Below are 8,229 nucleotides of genomic sequence, written 5' to 3' on the forward strand. Positions count from 1 at the left end.
TTCTAACATATTATTTCAAGTTTGGGCTTACAATTTTTGAATGGTCCAATAAATTTTATAGTCCATAAATATTAGTAACTCAAATAAGCTCAAACCAAAATTAAATCAATACTATGTACTAACAGAAGAAATTCAATTCAACATTTGAAATCTCAATAGCGTTATCCTTTTTTTTTTTTTTTTTGACAGTGAAAGACATAACTTAGTAATACTTATTTTAGCATGACTTAGTACTTTTAGGCTATGTTCATTTTAATTTGGTATTATTAGCAATAATTATTTTATAAAATTTTATTATTTTTATTAGTGGTGATACTATATTTTAGTATAATTTCATGACTCATCTAACATTTTATGTTATTTTCTTGAAAGAATATCTTATATTTATTGTATCTTATTATGACTAAAAAAAAGAAATACTTGAAGCAAAATTAACATGTTTTGTGCTACGAATACTTCATCGAAAGAAGTAAGAAAATTGAGAAATCAAAAAACCGAGAGCGAAAAAACAGACTTTTATTGGTTCATTTGATAAATAAAGAGTTGAACGAACTCGACCTATGTATCCATTACTTGTGACCTAAAGTAGCTTTTAAATCCACTTTATCACTTTTTTGGTGTCACGACCCAATTTCTCCTCCGTGTGACGTCGTGACGGCACATACTCTCTATAACTAGGTAAGTCTAACATTTGCGGAATAATAAAATAAAAACATAAATTTAACCACTAACTGTAGAAATAACAACATAACTGGGTACCACGCCGCTTGGCATGTACAATAACCAACTATTCAAAAATACACAACCAATCCCAAAATCCGGAACATCGTGAATCACAAACTACAGAAGAAAAATCTAGTGTCTCCATACATCAGAGTCTAACAAAAGAAAAATACAGAAGATAATGGACATAGGGAAGAGTACAAGGGGACTTCGAGGTCTGCGGACGCGGCAGATATACCTTGAAGTCTCCAAAGCTCTCCCGGCTCACTGATAGCGCGGCTGATAAGGAATACTTGAATCTACACATGAAATATATGTGCAGCGAGTAGCATAAATATACCACAATCGGTATCCAGTAAGTACCAAGCCTAACCTCGGTCGAATAGTGACGAGGTCAGGTCAGGGCCCTACTTGTATATATATAATAATAAAGCAAGGCAAGAATAAAATATCGCGGTAAAATAAGGACTGAAATTTTTAACAAGAAAGAATTGATAGAAGGTAATAGTTCAGTACACAGAAATACAACAGAGGATCTCCCGAGATACCGTCTCGTAGTCCCAAACGTAAATGTACAGGGTGTCTACCGGAACACCGTTCCGTAGTCCCAAAGTAAATATGCAGAATATCGGGGATCTACCAGAATACTGTTTTGTAGTCCCAAAGTAAATATACAGAACAGGGGGATCTCCCAGAATACCGTTCCGTAGTCCCAAAGTAAATATGCAGTACAGGGGGATCTTCCGAAATACCGTTCTGTAGTCCAAAAGTAAATATGCAGTATAGGGGGATCTCCCATAATACCGTTCCGTAGTCCCAAAGTAAATATGCAGTACAGGGGGATCTCCCGGAATACCGTTCCGTAGTCCCAAAGTAAATATGCAGCTAAACAATAGAATTCAATAGTTACGAAACGAAATTCTGTAGTTCAACCTAAGTACCAGTTAGGAAAAAATAGGTAAATTCACTAAACATGCTGCACATAGTTCAAGTAAATAGTTAGGGCAAGTAGGCATGCTATTCTAATCTAGCAGGATACTACACATGCTGATAAAACTCAAATAAGAAAGAAATCAGGTTATTACTTTGTAGAAAAAAATCGAGTTTTTACACAATTAGCCCGTGTACGTACGCGTCACCTCACGTACACGGCGCTCACATATAAAAACAGTACCAAATCCTAAGGGAATTTCTCCCACACAAAGTTAGGCAAGCCACCTACCTCGAACAAAGATCAATCAATCCGTAAGAATGCCCTTTCTTCGATTATCTGACTCCGAATGACCCAAATCTAGCCAAACACAATTGCATATCATGAATACAACCATAATAGACTCATCTAATTAATGAAATCAATAATTTAATAAAAATTCCGAAATTTGCCCTAAAAATCGACCCGGGCCCACGTCTCGGAATCAGGTAAAAGTCACAAAATATGAACACCCATTCACTCACGAGCAACCATACCAAAATTAGCCAATTCCGATCACAACTCGACCTTCAAATCCTCAATTTATGGTTTATGAAGTCTCTACAAATTTTTCCAAATTTTCATCTCAAAGTACTAATTAAATGATAAAATCAGTGATATATTCATGTATATTAACCAAATCCGAGTTAGAATCACTTACCTCGATAGATTTCTTGAAAAATCCACGAACAATCGTCTCAAACCGAGCTCCCAAGGTCCAAAAATAAAATAATAACCTAAGCCTCTGTTATATAGTACATTCTCTGAACTCACCATGTACGGTCCGCACAATTCCAAGTGCGGCCACATATCCCAGCTCCTGCGGTCGCACAAAAATTGTGCGGTCACACTCTCTTGGTGACTGCACTGCCAGGCTCTAGTGTTTTGGCCATAACTTTCTCTATAGATGTTCAAATGATGACTCCTTTCTGGAAACTAGACATGAAGGGATACAACCTTCATTTTTTAATCATCTCAAAATACCTCCTAGTTCAAAAGATATAAGCTTCCGAAGTCGGACTAGCGAATCTGAGAGTTCCTGAGTGCGGCCGCACACTCCTCTGCGGACTGAAGTGCGGACGCACACAAAATTGTGCGGTCCACACAATTCCCCCGAGGTCCGCACTTCCCTTTTGCCTCAGCACTCCTAAAATGTGTGGTCCGCACTTCCAAAGACCCCCCAGAATAATATTAGAGTGCCGAAAAGCTCGTACTCGCTCAAAACTCACCCCAAAACTCACCCGAGGCCCCCGGGACCTCAACCAAACATACCAACCAATCCTAAAACACCATACGAACTTAGTCGAGCCCTCAAATCACATCAAACAACGCTAAAATCACGAATCATCCTCCGATTCAAACTTAAAGAACTTGAAACTTCCAAATTCAACAACTGATGCCGAAACCAACCAAACCACATACGATTGACCCCAAATTTTACACACAAGTCAAAATCAACATTACGGACCTACTCCAACTTTTGGAATCGAAATCCGACCCCGATATCAAAAATTCCACTATCAGTCCAAAACTCTAAAAATTCGACTTTCATCATTTCAAGCCTAATTGAGATACTGACCTCCAAAACACAATCCGGACACGCCCCTAAGCCCAAAATCACCCAACGGAGCTAACGAAGTTGACGGAATTCCATTCCGGAGCCGTCTTTATATTATTCTGACTACGGTCCAAATTCTAAGACTTAAGCTCCCATTTAGGGACTAAGTGTCCCAAAACACTCCAAAAACCAAAACGAAACCTCCCGGCAAGTCACAATAGAAGAAAATAGATATGGAGAATGCAGTTAATAGGGGATCGAGGCTTTAACTCTCAAAACGACCGTCCGGGTCGTTATATACTTCCCCTCTAAAAATAATATTTCATCCTCGAACGAGCATAAAGACATACCTGAAGCGGTGAAAAGGCAAGGGTAACGGCTGCGCATAACATGCTCGGTCTCCCAAGTTGCCTCCTCGACCGACTGACCCCTCCATTGAACCTTCACGGAAGCAATGTTCTTTGACCTCAACTTTTGAACCCGCCTGTCCAAAATAGCCACTAGCTCCTCAACATAAGATAGATCCTTGTCCAACTGGACTGAGCCCAAATCCAACACATGGGACGGATCACCGTGATACTTCCGGAGCATCGAAACATGAAATATCGGATGAACTCCTGATAGGCTGGGAGGTAAGGCAAGCTCGTAAGCAACTTCCCCAACTCGCCGCAATACCTCAAAGGGACCAATAAACCTTGGGCTAAGCTTGCCCCTTTTTTCGAACCTCATAACGCCCTTCATAGGCGAAAACCCAGAGCAAGACCCGCTCTCCAACCATGAATGCAACATCGCGAACCTTCCGGTCTGTGTAACTCTTCTGTCTGGACTGGGCTGTGCGAAGTCTATCCTGAATCACCTTAACTTTCTCCAAGGTATCCTGAACCAAGTTTGTACCCAATAATCTAGCCTCCCCCGGCTCAAACCATCCCATCGGGGACCGACACCACCTACCATACAGAGCCTCATACGGTGCCATCTGAATGCTAGACTGATAACTCTTGTTATAGGCAAACTTTGCAAGTGGCAAGAACTGATCCCAAGCACCCCCCAAAATATATCACACAACCACGGAGCATATCCTCCAGTATCTGAATAGTGCGCTCGGACTGTCCGTCTGTCTGAGGGTGAAATACTGTGCTCAACTCAGCCCGAGTACCCAACTCCTATTGTACAACTCTCCAGAACCATGATGTAAACTGCGTACCCTAGTAAGAGATGATAGATACCGGTACGCCATGAAGCCTGACAATCTCCGGATATAAATTCGAGCCAACTGCTCGGAAGAATAGGTAGTCATCACAGGAATGAAATGAGCCGACTTGGTCACCCTATCCACAATCACCCAAACTGCATCAAACCTCCGCTGAGTCCGTGGGAGTCCAACAATGAAATCCATAGTGATCCGCTCCCATTTCTACTCTGGAATCTCTAACTTCTGAAGCAACCCACCTGGCCACTGATGCTCATACTTCACCTGCTGGCAATTTAGACATCGGTCCACATACTCTACTATGTCCTTCTTCATTCTCCTCCACCAGTAATGTTGTCTCAAGTCCTGATACATCTTTGCGGCACCCGAATGAATAGAGTACCGCAAACTGTGAGCCTCCTAGAGAATCAACTCACGTAAACCATCTATATTGGGCACACATAGCCTGCCCTGCATCCTCAATGCACCATCATCTCTAATAGTGACCTCCTTAGCATCACCATGTTGGATGGTGTCCTTAAGGACAAGCAAATGGGGGTCATCATATTGACGCTCCCTGATATGATCATAAAGAGAAGACCGAGAGATGACACAAGTCAATACTCGACTCGGCTCAAAAATATCCAATCTCACAAACTGGCTGGCTAAGGCCTAAACATCCAACGCCATGGGTCTCTCTACTGCTGGTAGATATGCTAAGCTCCCCAAACTCTCTGCTCGGCGACTCAAGGCATCGGCCACCACATTGCCTTCCTAGGGTGGTACAAAATGGTGATATCATAATCCTTAAGTAGCTCCAACCACCTCCGCTGACGCAAGTTAAGATATTTTTGCTTAAACAGATGCTTTAAACTCCGATGATCAGTGTAAATCTCACAAGGAACACCATACAAATAATGCCGCCAAATCTTCAAGGCATGAACAATAGCTGCTAACTTAAGGTCGTGGAGAAGATAGTTCTTTTCATACACCTTCAGCTGTCTGGACGTGTAGGAAATCACCCTACCGTCCTGCATCAACATCGCGCCGAGACCAATCTGCGATGTATCACAATATACAGTATAAGACCCCGAACCTGTAGACAATACCAATACTGGGGTTGTAGTCAAAGCTGTCTTGAGCTTCTGAAATCTCTTCTCACATTCCTCTGTCCACCTGAACGGATCACCCTTCTGGGTCAATCTGGTCTTAATAGTTGTTCATAAACAATTACAAAATCGTTAATTAACTTCATGTTAACAAAAATCTCGTTTCAAACCTTTACAATGCTGATAACGAGATGCGAGGCATAAAGACCTTATAATTATTTACATGAATTAACGAGTCACATTTAACGCCACCTGGGAGGGCACCTACCTCGTAGGTTAAAACTCAATATTACCCCACGAATTTGGCAAGTATGCACAGAGAATTTCATACAAAAAAAATTTCAAATAAGCCTAACATGCATGACTCCCTAATAGTACTATAGTACAAATTTAATTTCACAAGGGAGAATTTAAACACAAGAATTTTTTTTATCATAAGGATCTCGTCCTTATATAACTTTCACCGTAGCTCGTAGCCCGGTTTAAACATATCAATTTATTTTAAAATGCGAGGATCTCGTCTTCAGTTTTGGATCACAAGTAATATGCACATCATGCCAATCGAAACTTTCCATTTTCTCCGTTTAAATAATTTATGTTAAACAAAAATCACAACACATAATAAACCCCACACCGGTATGGCATATAATTCACAATTTGTAATTAATTAGCTGGAAATTACATCAAAACTTATCGAAATGAGTACCAGAAAGACATCTTTAGCCTCACAGCTCTTATCAGAGTCCACATGGAATGATAGGCGTAGTTATCTCCATAGAACCTCCCAACAGGATTAAACACATAAGTAGATTATAGAATTACGAAGCTCGCTCATAAGTGGAGCACAATAGGAGGACTCGTCTCGATACTAAGAACCAGATCAAGTTAAGGAAATTATTCCTTTATATTAAATTGAGGTCGTACCTGTAACAACACCATCTGATCTAGCGACCTCCACCATACCATAAAATAAATATATCAACGGCTGGGCCTCCACCTCTAGGATGCCTTCTACTTGTCTGTTCTCCACCCATAACTGGTCGTGTGGGTGGTGTAGTAACTGCAATAGGGCACGTAGCCCGAGTGCTTTGATGAAATATGTCTCTCCCAAGCCCGGGACAATTTTTTCATGATGTGCCTAGTATCACCGCATTCATAACAACCCATTTGCGGGTTTGGCTGCTCATACTAAGTCTGTACCAGATAATTAAAATAACCATTGTAGGAAACTCATGTCAGTGGTGCATTAAAAGAACTTACTGGAGCACCCCGAGTAATCCGATATGCGGGCTGGGCTGGCCGATTGCCCAAGCCCCGCCATAATGATTCATACTTGCAGAGTAGAATCCACCGAATCCTTCAGAACCTCGAGACCTCTTGGTCTCCTTAGTTCACCTAGAACATGTTCTAATAACTTGGCAATTTCTACCACTAGCGAAAATGAAGTATAAGCCTATAGCTCCCGAGTCGTACAAACTTTTACGATCATAATTAAGTCCTTTAATGAGTTTGTGGACTCGCTCTCTAGCTGTAGGAACCATATTAGGAGTATGACAGGCTAGCTTATTGAACTTGATGGCATATTCCGACACCATCATGGTGACCTGACGCAACCATTCAAACCTTATGCGCCACGCATTACGGAGAGTTCGGGAAATAAACTCTTCGATTATTCTTTGGGGTAACCATTACCCCTATTTATACCGAACAATCACAAAAGTAGAGCTTCACACAGACAACTCTTGGAACGAACCACATAGTCCAGAATCTCGTCAACTAATGTACTTCCTCCGAAGCACCCAAAATTCGCAACCGTGACGTCCATGCTGAGTAGACCTTCTGTAAATTTAAAGTAGTGTCTCTAACTCCTTTGGTACTGAAGTATAGGATTATTAAGGAGGCAGACATACCACAAGTCCTAACCTTATCCTCTACAACATCTCAGGCCTTAAACATGTGTAAATTTGGGAAACTTTCAGTACCACATATATACATTTCAGACCGAAACTGATATAACACATGACCCTACAATCCATCCATTAATAGTGGACTACCCCACTCGGCGCGAAGTTATAGGTCACAACATCCGATGATCCACAATATTAACCCTCCCAGCTCGTATAAATCAACCAGATGCCAAGATCCGTTGCACCCCCACATGATTCACTGAGTGATCTCTCAATACGTCTGCATATTCAGTCGGAACCACACGTTGAGGTAATGCTTGAGTATCTCTGGCTCCCTTGTAGTCCATCCACGACATCATGAACCGTCGACACACAACTGATACCGAGTGCGCAATGTCATACACGAGTGGATACAAAGGAATATGAGATATACGTTTCAAGTTAAATCAATGTCGCACGATAAGGATTGAAAGAAGTGAACATTTTCCTAACAGTTCCATAGCCTCCTGAAGATAAGTACAGATGTATCCGTACCGATCCGCGAGACTCTAATAAACCGGCTTGTGACTCATGATACCTATGAACCTAGAGCTCTGATACCAACTTGTCACGACCCAATTTCCCCTCCATGTGACATCATGACGCACCTAGTATCTACAACTAGGTAAGCCTAACATTTGCGGAATAATGAAATGAAAACATAAATTTAACCACTAACTATAGAAATAACAACATAACTGGTACCATGCCACTTGGCATGTACAATAACTAAC

The sequence above is a fragment of the Nicotiana tomentosiformis genome, chromosome 1 (genome assembly GCF_000390325.3).
Source record: "Nicotiana tomentosiformis chromosome 1, ASM39032v3, whole genome shotgun sequence".
NCBI lineage: Eukaryota > Viridiplantae > Streptophyta > Magnoliopsida > Solanales > Solanaceae > Nicotiana > Nicotiana tomentosiformis.